This window comes from Pinus tabuliformis, chromosome 8 (assembly GCF_031772625.1).
Source record: "Pinus tabuliformis cultivar Carrire ecotype Pingquan chromosome 8, CPIR1, whole genome shotgun sequence".
Lineage (NCBI taxonomy): Eukaryota > Viridiplantae > Streptophyta > Pinopsida > Pinales > Pinaceae > Pinus > Pinus tabuliformis.
In genome coordinates this window covers 943,544,223-943,558,441 of record NC_142294.1, presented here as the reverse complement: position 1 = coordinate 943,558,441, position 14,219 = coordinate 943,544,223, and positions in this window count along the sequence as shown.

Genomic DNA, 14,219 nt, shown 5'->3' with positions numbered 1-14,219 from the left:
CTGCCCCGAGGAATTGGCACATTATGTCCACTTGATGAAGTGGTGGAAGAACTAACAAAAACTTGACCTGAAATAGTTGGTTGTACCAGAAGATTCCATTGAAATGACGATACAGGTTGTGATAGAATCGTAGGTTGAACAGGAACTGATGTGACAACAATTTGTACAGAAAATTGAGGGGTCACATTTGGAATGAACGGACCAGAAGTAGGCATCGAATTTGAAGACCAAATGGGATTCTGATACAAAGATGAAGCTCTTGGGAGCTCCTGAAACTAATTTGGCTAGGGTTGTATAACCAAGTGGAAACATGGGCCCACTAATTTTAGGAAGTGTGTGAGATGGGACTCTTCTTGTAAAAGGAAAGCCTCCTGGAGGAAATTCATACCCCTTTTCATCATTGACATGAGGAGTATGAGTAGCTGAAACTTCTGAATGACCTGGAGAAGAGGTTGGGATCTCACCTTATGAATCCATGGGAGGAATCAATTTGTGAGGAGGAACTCGATATGTATAAGGAGATAACACCAGGCCAGTTATAAGGACTATAAGGACGCTGAGAAGATATCACAACAAGATCAAATAACAGATTCGTCGGATAAAAAACAAGCCTCTACGGACTCTCAGAGGTCTGCAAACTCTCAGGGGTCTGTGTAGGATTGTTAGGGGTCTTAGGATCGGATTCTTGAGGTGATCAAGAATCTAATGGTGGTGGACGAGAAGACAGGGGTTGGATACTTGGAATAATCCCATGTTTGAAACCTTGATCTTCAAGTGATTAAGGAAGCTTCAGATGAACTCCTTGGGAGGACCCTTCAGTATCAGACAATGAAGGGGAACTGTAAGATTAACCAAATGGTTCATCCATGATGAATTCCTCTCAAGAGTAGAGAAGGAAAGATAATTTGGTAAGGGCTTATTAAAAATCTTAAAATTAATAGGGAATTGCTCAATATTGGTCCAAGAAGCAACTGCATCGGTTCAACATATTTATCGTGGGCAGTTATTTTTAGAAACAAAAACTTTTCCTTTTCATCTTTTAGGAGTTGAGAAAAGGAAAAAGATGACTCTAGTTGCTTTTGTTGGTTTAGAGAGCTTGAAAGGACAAGTGCTCGATGATCTTTTCAAATTTAAGAAGTCAAAAAACATCGAAATGACCACTCAGGTAACTCTAGGCAAAAAGAAGTACCAAGTAACCGTGAACTACAATATACACCTTAGCAAATAAATTTACCAAGGACTTGGCATATGTGCAAGAAATCTCCCCAAATGTTGTGTTCGGTGTATCACGTTCACAAGGCGGCAGACTCGACTTCCTATGGATAAAAGTTTGCAACCTATGAGGGTCTCCCTTTATATACTCGATGGTATGGGGAGCACAAGTCAGTGATAGAATTTTCTAATGCAAGAGAGAAAGACAACTTTTGAGTTTTATAGACACCAGAAAACATCTCTAGCATAGACCACTAAGTATGAGCATTAATGTTTCAAATGCTCCTTAGATTAATTGATATATTTTAAAGTTAATCTTGAAATTACGTTTCGATTTCAAGGCCTTAATGATGTCATTTGTTCCTAAATGCAGCTAAATGATGAAATTGAAATCCTTTCGTTCGATGCAGGCTACCTATTTAGGGAAGAGAAACACCCAAATGATGCATCAAACAAGAAACAATGTATCAATGATAATTGTTCCAATGCTAAATGCAGAACATGAAATCTAATCTTTCATTTCATAAGCAAAATTAATGCCAAAATAAAATCTTAAAGAGATCTACCTTAAGATACAATGATGATTTCCTTTTCACTTTAATACAATCAATGTAATCTAGTGAAAAAGAGAAAAAGAGAATGCAAACAACTCAATAATCATGAAAATCTCTTTCACATTAATGATCTTGAATGCAAAAAATGCTTCGAAAACTACTTAGAAGATAAATACTTTCACTTTCGCTTTTGGAAACGCAAAATTCAAAGAAAATACTTCTTTTCAGTTTAATCAAAACAAACAATTTTGTAATCTATTGTTTGCCAAATGGAACTAAAGTGATTTTCAAAGCATCTACTCAATTCGACACTAATGAAAACAACTTAATACCCAAGAACCGAAAGTGTTTTTCAAAAGACACTGAAAAACAAAAAGACTCTTTGAACTAAAGTTATTTTCAAAGCATCTACTCAATTCGACACTAATGAAAACAACTTAATGCCCAAGAACCAAAAGTTATTTTCAAAAGAAGGTGAAACACAAAAACACTCTTTGAACAATGGTAATTGATCTCTAAAGAGAAGACCAATGAGTGAATGAAGGATTACTTAGAAGTCCTAGAAACCCTAGAAAGAAAATCAAGCTCCAAACAAACTTAAACCAAATCAAGAGGCAATTGCAGTTAGACGAACATGTCAAACAAGACAAGGCCACTAAAATCATATTAGTAAGCCACTGATAGAAGGCGAAATGCTAAAAACCAAAAGACATGCCCTAGTTTTCTTTAACCTCTGATATCATCGCACTTGAAAAGAAGCGATCATCGCTACTGTAATCAACATATTTGCGATGTCATCGCGACTGTCAAGGACAAAACTATGATGGTAGAGAAAGATAAAGAAAAAACAAAAAATATTCAAGAGCACCACAAATCAAGAACCTTCAAGCAATTACCAGAAAGTGAAAATAGTTAATGACAAGCAAAAAAGTCTGGGAATGGATGGTTGGTCAAACTCATCACAAAAACAAGGTGAAGGATTGAGTGGAAAGGATCATAGGCTCCCCAGTGGAGTCAACATTTTGTTTTCTAGGTAAATCCTCTCTGTGGATAGAGATGATCCCTCTAGCCCAATGAGTGGGTATAACAATGGAAGTGACAATCTACTAGACACTTTCCTAAGTTTCAATTGAAAAGAGAGATGAAGAAAATGGCCTACCTCATTCTGTTGCTATCTTGATCTCCTTCGTTGAATACCTTGAATCACTTGCATCACAAGATCAATCATACTGCTCATAGCGTGTATGCACTTTCACAAGAGATCCAGACACAACAAGGCATGCAAATACAAATATCATATTCAAAAGAAACCAACTTAACCGATCAAGGAATGTTAAGCTAAATGATACATGAGCATACACATTTAGGGAAAATGAACCAGAAGTTGTATATTAATAGAAAATAAGGGGAAGCATGCAATGAAGCCTTGATGTTGATAGGCTCTCCTTGAATGAATATCCAAGTCCAAGATAAGCTCTCCAAGCCAAATGAGTAGCATATAGGCACAATATTAGCATAAGGGTGAAAATAGGCACAGACCAAACATTTGGGAATGGGAGAAGATGAATATATAGGTTGGGAAAGGGAGTTAGGACCTCTCCAAAGATAGGATTATGCCCTTACCTCAAGGAGGTAGCTCATAGGGATAAAAGCAAGAGGTAAAGTTGAGAGAATTCGACCTCATCTATGCCAAACAACCTCTAGCTCGCCACTCTAGAAGCTTTTAGATCGCAAAGCTTCTCATCATCTTTGTGAAAATTTCCTTTTTGGGATCATCGTAGGTATACAAGTGAATAGAGCTATGCCATTCCAGGTCAATTCCAGTGCAATAGGTGATCATCATTGTTTTTAGTCTCGTAAGCGCGATGATCCTCAAATTAGGGTTTTAGAGCTATTTATTTGAAGGAAAGCTCAAGGCATTTTCCAATCAATGTCTTAGGAAGGATCTGAGTTTCATATATGAATGAGTACACTACGTAATGGTCATGTTTTGGGCACTTCAGGGTATGTCACAAGGAAGTGTAGGAGGTGTGACAAAATATTGTGTAACACACCCTCATTTCCATTTTTTGGAGCCCATTACAGAAGCTTAGGACCTCCATTGTCAAAATCAAGAGAGGCACAAGGATCAGTACCACACCATCTCCATCATGGAACTCTTTGTTCCAGTGATTTCCAAAACTCATTTTTTGGACCTGCCACACGCTTAGAAAATTATTTCAGGTACGCCTTCTCTTATTCTTTAATTCATATCATTCATTCAATCACTGATTATGTATATGTTTTAAAAATATGCTTTCACTTAGGGTATTGGTTATGTATATTGTAGGTACATCAAAAACAATCCCCTTCAACCAACAACCCGATAGGCAAATAATAGAGCAGGTATCATTCACCACTTAGAATGATAGGCTTCCTCTTAAGCTTTGCATATCCTGACATAATTTCTTCAAAATGCACCATAGGGTCCATCATCTCGTCCATGTTTATCACCACCTCACCTTGCATATGATCAAAATCCATGTCAGCCAATAGAACCCTCCCACTCATGACTCTCTTTAAGTTTGTAGACCCTTATTCACTATCAAGAGTCATGACCACCTACTCAGGCCTAGGAATCACTCCAATTACAAGCCTTCAAGGTCAACCTCATTATGTTGCACTCATTGCCCATACATCCCATTCCTAGGTCATCCCTGGTACTTTATGACAGATCAAGGCAGATGCACCACCACATCCTACATTTGCCTATAATCTACCTATATTACATAGCCCATCTGTGTCACTTCATATGCCTCACCAACCCATCACAGAGACCAACCAATGGGTCCCCCACCCTCAACAAAAACACCACACCTCCATACACATCACCATTATTATAAGACACCTGTCTCTATGTCTATACATCTAAATCACCTTCATATTCCTTTTGCAGGTGTACAAATAATTATTTAGGAAAACTACTCCCTCCCATATTTTCATGTCTTTTACTCGGCAGAAGTTTCTAGTCAACCTTAGTCGAAGCTCACACATCACCCACAGTCATTTACTATCTTCAGGCTAGTCAAAACATACTTACACCCATCTTGGAAAACCTACCAACTCGAGGGCCATTCCTATCAACAAACATGTTTTGATTGCCGCCATTTTCATAATAGCTCCAACCTTGGGCCAGTTGTCCATGTCCACTCATATTATCATCTCTCATTATCATGCTTTATATGAACCACACTATTAAATTTTATTTACATCTTATATTGATTCCCTGACACAACATGTCAGTGGTTGATGCTCCTTTCCTATCGACTTCAATAGTCATATTATAGGATAAAGGCAGTACCTTGGGTACTCGCCTCTGGAGGGGATATCCTCAAGTGGCATAATGGGAATCACTATTTCCTACTAATTTCACCAATCCCCTTGACATTCTAAGCCAACACAAGTTTCCATGTTAAGGTGGTATCATACTTAATGACCGTTGCAGTTCTTTCATTTAGATGAAGACCCCGACATCACTAAGCACCTCATTCAACAGTGCTCACATCATGATATAGGGTAGGAACCCAAAGTCGAAGACACATGCATACCTCATCACCTAATTTAGCAATGCTTCAACTTTTTTATGCATGGGGGAATAAAATTCATTCTATTTGTCCAAGAAGCACCCATGAGTGCGCCAAAAATTATCATCCTCAGTCATCAACACATCAACCACCATAACGTTGACTGGATAGAACCATTTCCTATCTGTTTGTAATAATTCTTCACTTTTCATCATAACAAGCATGGGACATTCTCTCCTCATATAAACATTTTCATTTTTTACTCTTTATGTTTTCTTTAGAGCATGGTTATCCTTTATACTTAGTCAAGGGGTTTCTCTACACATCTCCATCACAAGTTATCCTCTCTCTTGAACAAGTTGATTAGATTCTCCATTACAACAGAAAACGTGATGTATTTCAGCTATACATTTTCTCCCAACCTCATACATTAGGGGGAAACTGTTAACACCAAAAAATCATGCACATGTTTTCACAATCCAGAAGATGCTAAAAGACATCCAGCAGAATGCACAAGTGAATATTTTCTGACTGAAGACATGATGAAGTTTAAAAAAAAAAAAATTCTTCTAAGACCCAAAGTTTATAAGGATAAAAAATTGGGAGCTTCGGGTCTATTTCTTTGATAGTCACAAGCAAGCATAATTTCCTTTGAAAGTCACATGATCGAAGAAATAGATGACTCAGTAAATTTGAGACCACTTCACACACTTAGAGGTGATTTCCTAATAGGATCTCAGTCGAGGACAGTCGAATTTGAGTCACCTTGAAGATATGAAACACTCAATGGAATCATCTTGTCCTACTGATGAGTCATCGTCATGCATGAACCAAGAGAGGAAAGAAAGATTCAAAAAATTATATATAAATAGGCCATGTGAGAACAAAAATATGAGACATTGTTACGCTGGCCAAATTGCTATCAGAGAAAACCAACATTCCATTGTTGAAGCCAAAGAAATTAAGAGCACTAGCATGCTGGCCATATTTCTTCTAAGAAATCCATTATCCTAGTGAGAGAGGAAGAGTCCACCATTGGAGAGTCTTCATACCTCTTTGAAAGGGAGGAGAAATTTTCAAAGAGATTGAAGAAAAGAACCCCCATTGCTAAGGATTTTTTGAGCACCATAGCTCAAAGAATTCTCTTCAAGTGCTTAAGGTTCATCTATTATATTCAACCTCTACTACCAACAATCAATAAAGGGAGTTTTTTCCCTATATTTTGTTGACTTGGTTTCTCCATTGAGCCTTGTTTATTTATTTATCTCTTTGTTTTATTTTATGTTTGTATATGCATTATTTTCGCTATTTGCAATTCTTTGTTTATCTAAGTTTGTTCACTCACAACACCAACTCTGTTTGTGATCCTTTGCAAGGAAAAACAAACTATTAAGGAGGTGTCTTTCGGTACAACATTGCCACAAAAACATTACCACACACCTATCTTGGGCCTCGATTCCAACTATGCTCTACGGAAACCTCCATGGTAACATACTCTCAAGGAGGTTCCTTTCACCACCTTAGTATCACTATGATATATTATATGCTCCAATAGATTTTCTCCTCAACTACTTTAATATGTGATTTGATACCACCTATCTCAGATTCTAGTGAACAACACCTCGCTATCATTCCACTCCAATATCACCTTAGCTGATCTAGGTCTAGATGTGACAAAGGACCCTTCCAAGACCTTTTATTTTTGTGATGTGTTAAATTTCATTTTTAAAAGAACATAAATGAATACATATGCATGTTTTAAAGAAGAGGAACATGACAATCATCAACACATTAAAACATAAGTCATTGATAATGGAGTTCGTCCAGGACGAACTACGTCTCCGAGCCCTAGTGTCAAGACAGTGTAGGCCACTGCATTAAGTGTTGTCAATAGTGATGATGTACATAAGAGGTGATGTCTCTATCATACAAGGAAAAATCCCTCACACAGGAGTGGCTCCAAGATACGTTCCGCTACAGGAACTCTCAGTCAAAAAGACTCCTATCAGTATGACACAAAACTCATGCATGATGATCATCCCGTCAACATGGCATAAAAGGGATCTCAATGTAAACATGCATGGCGACACATGAGTATCCCATCAACATATGACAAAGGGATCTCAAAACATGACGAATCATGACAACAAGTACATCACATAGATGATTCTGCCTCACATCAAGCGGGAATCATGAAAACAAGTAAGAAACAAGATCCCACATCAAGCATCAAACAAGGATTTGTGCAGCAAAATGCATAGCAAAAGAAGTACATGAACACATTGCATATACCTCACATCCAGGGACCATCTGAAGAAGTGGATGTCAAACTATTGAAGCTGTTCGGACCATCGATCTCACGGCATCGAATCACATGAAAATGGTTGCTCGCACATGAATGTTGACACTTGCACTCCACTTAGAAAAGTGGACAAAGAATAGAATGAGAAAATGGAAAATATGAATGCACCATCATATTTGTGGCATCAAATAGTGCAAAATCGATTGTCAAATTTCTAAATTCTGAGAAAGTGTAATTTTGGGGCTTAAGGAATATTTTAGATTCCCCCTAGATTCCTCAAAGATTCCCTCCTCAGGGTCCTCTAAAAATCATCTGCTCAGATGAGGAAATTGACTACGCCATCGGGTTCATGTCGCTGAGAGGTGTAGGATTAACATAAAATTTGTCCAATTTGGACACTACAAAAATTTCACCCTCTTGGAAATTTCACTCAGTCATGGTTCCACCTGCATTAAAAAATTAATAAAAATGTATTCATCTCGATTTCCATGCCCACTCCTGGTTCCTCCATCTACCTGGGCGCACTGTGTAAATGAGGCTTTATATTGAATCTCGGGCAGATTAACCCATGTGGGGTTGGTTGGTGCAATGGCAAGTGCAGAAAATGGTTGAGGAGGGGTCAAGGGATCAAATCCAGCCCTTCCCTATTTTTATTACATTATAGTTTTAGACTTAAACCAAAATATATTTGAATTCAGGGTTGGGTCCGCATTGGGTGGCCCACCCCATACCTCCATAATTCCACATGAATTTAATTGGTTTTGGGTGTTCGATGGTTGGTGTCGGTTGGGTGGTTGTGTCGGTGTGACACATGGGGTTTCGTGAGGGTGCCAGAGAGGCGGGTCGACCACATTGGCTAGGCGGGTTCAAGCCCCACCACCCTCGGTTCGTTGATGTTGTTATAATATGGTGTATGGTAAGGGTGTGGGGTGGTGGGGGTGGTGACCCACCACCTCCTGTTATATATATATATATATATATATATATATATATATATATATATATATATATATATATAATAGTGAGGCATTTTCAAAATTCAACCAAAGGAGTCAAATTAAATAGGCCACAAATTTGCCCAAACTCTGGCCTAGGCTGGTTGGAATCCAATGGTCAGTTTTTGTCCAAATTGCGGCCTCCTTAAGCCTGCCTAGTCAGCAAAAGTCAACCAAAACTTTGATTGCCTCTATCTTCCTCATCTGGACTCGGATTGACGAACCGTTTGCACCACCACGATCACGGTGAGGCATTTTCAAAATTTTCAAAATTCAACCAAAGGAGTCAAATTAAATAGGCCACAAATTTGCCCAAACTCTGGCCTAGGCTGGATGGAATCCAATGGTCAGTTTTTGTCCAAATTGCGGCCTCCTTAAGCCTGCCTAGTCAGCAAAAGTCAACCAAAACTTTGATTGCCTCTATCTTCCTCATATGGACTCAGATTGACGAACCGTTTGCACCACCACGATCACGACAATGAGATATTTAACATGAATTTGGCTCAATCATAATCCAAACAATTTGATTTTTGAGCTTTCATAAGCCCTTTTTGTCCTGTGTGTCCCTGGAGCCACCTAGATCAATCCTCCCCACTCAGGAGATTTTGGTCCTCCAAAAGCATGAAAAATAATCTGCAACTTCTTTGTACCTTGTCTACATCACAAGCATCCTGAAAGGCCTCGCTTCCATCTCCTTTACCTTTTCTCTTTCGAGCCTTAAGCGATGAACTGACACATGCAACCTCTGCAACCTGTAGTACATTGCTTTTGAAAATTACATGATTGACTCTCATGACAAACTAATGACCCAAGCATCCCATACTTGCCATGAGTTTATAACACATACTCGGTTGTCAAGTTTACATCAAGATGGACACAATGCCCCTACTATGAAAACAAGGCCAACATATCAATTTTTCTTCAACAAGTGATGGAAAACTCATCATCACCACATGATTTACAAAAGTAAGGCCAAACACTTTTTGCTGGAAACACAACATCACTTTTCAAAGTGTAAAATGCAACTCAAAATAAGACTAGACATCATTGTTGCTTAACAAGTGATGGAAACATGTCATCACTTTTACATTTTAAAATGCAGCAAATGATTTACAAAAGCACAACTGTGACAAGCTAACATATCTAGAAACCATTTTTCACTTATCAAGGTGAATGGGTCACCTCCTTGTGGCACATTCGATGGTTGAACAACTGCTTCACCTAGTTCATGCACCGAGACTTTGTCTTTAAGGCGTTGCTCTAGATGGAGCCTCCAACAAGTGGCTCTTTGATGGCCACTTCTATCACAATGACTACAACACATCTTCTTTCTCTAGATTTTCTTAACACGTTTCTTTACCTGCTACTGAGAGGGTCTTTCATGCCCCATCCTTTTGTGTCCTGCCATTCTTTTCCAATACTTGGAAAATGTATGGTTATGCAATCCACAAAAGGTACATGTCTTTCGATGCCATGTTTTATGTTCATCATTAACAACATGATCATAATCAAAATGAACATTCGAATGTCGAGAGTGGGTATACCTTTCCTTGCTATCTCTGGTGTAAGTATGGTGATGAGAGCTTGCCTCGGCTCTCTCCCTATAATGGGTACTGCCATGGGATGATGGGGATGTGTTCCCATCATTCTCTTTCCTCGACGATTTTGATGATGTCTCAGAAGAATCTGACACCTTCGAGCATTCTCCCTTGGTGTATCTCAAGCCTGCAAATCGATGTTTATGCACAACCTCCAAAGGTTGAGTTATGCATTGGTTATTAACACCAAGTTCTTTTTCTTCCTCGTGCCTCGTCCTAGTAAGAAGTCTCATATTCGTTCCTTTAATTGGGATCTCCAAATCTCCAACAAAAATAATACTATGTGAAGATGAAACCAAAAGGAAATCAACATCTTTTACCTTCTCTGTCAATTTGGAAAGAACTGATCAGGGCTGCTCATCATCTATTATTGGTGGTTCGCTAACAATCATGGCGCATTCCCCAACTTCCTTTCTGACATACCCAAGTCCTTCCTGATGGGGTAATTCTTCTACTGTGATGGGGTTGACAATTCCTTGGCCAATAACGCCCAAGCCTTTTCCTTCATACCCAATTTTCTTCAGCATTTTGGAGCCAATTCCTGTGGTATGATTTTCAAAAACAATGAAATCATCATCAGGAAACATACATGAATTCAGAGAGTTGCCTTTTACCTCACATGGGTCATGCTACAGCTTTTCGAAGGCCTCGTCCTTTGCTTACAGCTGTCGTAGCAAACTTTGTTTTTCCTCTTTCTCTTCATGTAGATGCATCTTTAATTCAACGTTCTCTATTTGAAGATTCTATTTGTTGTGTTTCAGTTCTTCCAGGGCCTCTTCTATGGCTTGCAACTAACGCTGCAATCGCTCCTTTTCCTCTGCCTCTTTCTGTATAGTTTCATACATTATATCTACCCTTTGGGAAATTTTAAGCATGGTTTCGTACATCTCTTTTTCATCCTCTGTTGTTGCATGTTCCATTGTTCACACAGCAATTCACATCCACACAAGACTGCTTTGATACCACTTTATCCAGGTCCAGGTGTGACAAAGGACCCTTCCAAGACCTTTTACTTTCGTGATGTGTTAAATTTAATTTTTAAAAGAACATAAATGAATACATTTGCATGCTATAAAGAAGAGGAACATGACAGTCATCAACACATGAAAACATAAGTCATTGATAACAGAGTTTGTCCAAGAGGGACTACGTCTTCGGGCCCCAGTGTCAAGATGGTGTAGGCTACTGCATTAAGTGCTGTCAATAGTGATGATGTACATAAGAGGTGATGTCGCTATCATACAAGAAGAATGCCCTCACACAGGAGTGGCTCCAAGAGATGTTCCGCTACAGGAACTCTCAGTAAAAAAGACTTCTATCAGTATGACACAAAACTCATGCATGATGATCATCCCACCAACATGGCATAAAAGGGATCTCAATGCAAACATGCATGGAGACACATGAGTATCCCATCAACATACGACAAATGGATCTCAAAACATGACAGATCATGAGAACAAGTACATCACATAGATGATTTTTCCTCACATCAAGTAGGAATCATGAAAACGAGTAAGAAACAAGATCCCACATCAAGCATCAAACAGGGATCTGGGTAGCACAATGCATAGCAAAAGAAGTACATGAACACACTGCATATAACTCACATCTAGGGACCATCTGAAGAAGTGGATGTCAAACTGCTAAAGTTGTTCGGACCATCGATCTCACGGCATCGAATCACATGAAAATGGCTACTCGCACATGAATGTTGACACTTGCACTCCACTTTAAAAAGTGGATGAAGAATAGAATGAGAAAATGGAAAATCTGAACACACCATTAGATTTGTGGCACTGAATAGTGCAAAATTGATTGTCAAATTTCTGAATTCTGAGAAGGTGGAATTTTGGGGCTTATCGAATCTTTTAGATTCCCCCTAGATTCCTTAAAGACTCCCTCCTCCAGGTCCTCTGAAAATTGGATTCTCAGATTGGTGAGCTCGAGTATTGTAGTAATAATGCTGCAACTCCTGGGGCTTGCTTCTTTACTTTTATCAATCCAGTAGTTCGTAACAAACTTAGAAGCGACGGTGCTGTATGCACAAGTACCAACTCTTACTGCAAGTTGTCACTTGATTAGTGAGCGCAAGTTCGCTAGGAGCTTAAGCCAACTTCTATGAGTTCTCAGAAGAAGTTTTTACTATGATGGAAGAAAGCTAACTCCATAGGGGCTATTCTACTTGTAGAAAGAGAAGGAAAACTAAAATGAAACGCAAACCCTAGCAAACCCTAATTTTGCGAGAAAAGATATGGAAACTATTGAAATGGGTGCCATTGACTACTAAAAAGACAAATTGCATTTATTCAAGCTTCTACTAAAGAGAAATGATAAGAAATCATCTTTTTGTACTTTTGAGTATTTTTATGTGAAATTATCATGCTTGTGATTTGACTGGTTGTGATTGTGCAGAGGGTTGGTGGTAAAAGAAGATGGAGTTTGCTTTTGTAGATGGTGAGGAAGGTGTGGAGAGGTCCTAAGAATCCCCTAGTACCCTTCTGAAGACTTCCATTGCAATCGGACTTCAAAAAATCGCTCACAGGATATTCTACAGGAGGCTACAAGGGATCTACAGGAGGTTCTACAGAAGGATATGCAAGAGGAGGCCAAAAGTGGTTTTTGGAGGTTTGAAGATGGAAAAATGATGGGAAAAGGGAAATGAAGGCTGGATGAAGGTGTTGAGGGGTCTATAAATTTGTCAATGAAGATCAGGAATGAAGGAGATGGTTTTTGTTCAAAGGGCAAGAAAGCAACTTTTTGGAAAAACGTAGAAATTAGGGCAGATTGGTGAAATGTGGCAAATGAGTGTGGAAATCTTGGAGAAGTGAGTCGGTGCTGGTTTTTTGATGGAGGGATAGTGAGTTGAAACATTCTAAAAGAGTTGCATGCTTACTTCTCAAAACTGACCAAAACAAGAACCAAAAAACAGAGTTTTGTCTATTTTAACCTAATTTCTGACCTAAAACCAGAAAACTATTGAACAATAATTTAGGAAATCATGCGAGAAAACCATGGTAAATGAAAATAAAATGATCTAGGCATGTGAATCCAAACTAATATCAGCTTCTCCAACTCGAAATATCACACTAGCAGTTGCATTGGAAAAGAAAAAACAGTGTTTTTGGTGGCAGCAGTAGTGCCTTGATCTCATGGTCCCAAGGAGGGAGAAAGGAGATCAAGACTTGTTGTTGACCTTTTTGATTCTTTTTCTATCACTACAGCAACTTACTTAAGCAACTTGAAGCAAAAAGAACTATTCTAATCATCAAAAGCAACCTAATCTAATGAAGCAAAATGAACCTAAACAACAGAAATTAGCTCATGAATGAAAGAAAAAGCATAAAATACACAAAGGAGGTGTTGGGAAGCTTGGGTTGGGCCCTAACCCAAGAGCTTCAGCCCTCTAGGAAAGATCAGTGTTGGTTCAAAACTTGGTTCATCTTCATTTATAAAAAAAATAGCAGTTACATCACAAAACTATCTTCAAAAAAATCTCAAAAATGAGTTGAGTACAAAGCTGCACAAAAGTGCAAAAATATACTTTGAAATGGCTAAAATCTAACTAAAAAAACTGAGCACCTAAGCCCTACTATTTATACAACTTGAGCCTCCAACAACTCTCCTAAAATCAAGGGGCTTAGCTTCCCAACACTATAGATAAACAACAATCCTTCTTTACTTGCTCAGCTGCCCCTTGGATGCACTCATGTGGCTACTTGTGCTCCGAGTTTATGATGGAGAATTCGAGGTAAGGGTTCATAAATGAAAGGGACACCCTACTACAAATCCTCTCCCTTATTCTTCCTCGAATTTGGCTACCAAATGCTCATTAAACCTTTGATTTTGTCTCAAAATTGACCAAAAATCTGCATAAATCACACATTAGACTTTTTGGCATAATGACTAACCCAATTCACTCTATTAGCATAAATATAATAAAAAACATGCAATAAACTAATGAGGATGGTGGATTAAGTCGAATTAAGAGGCAA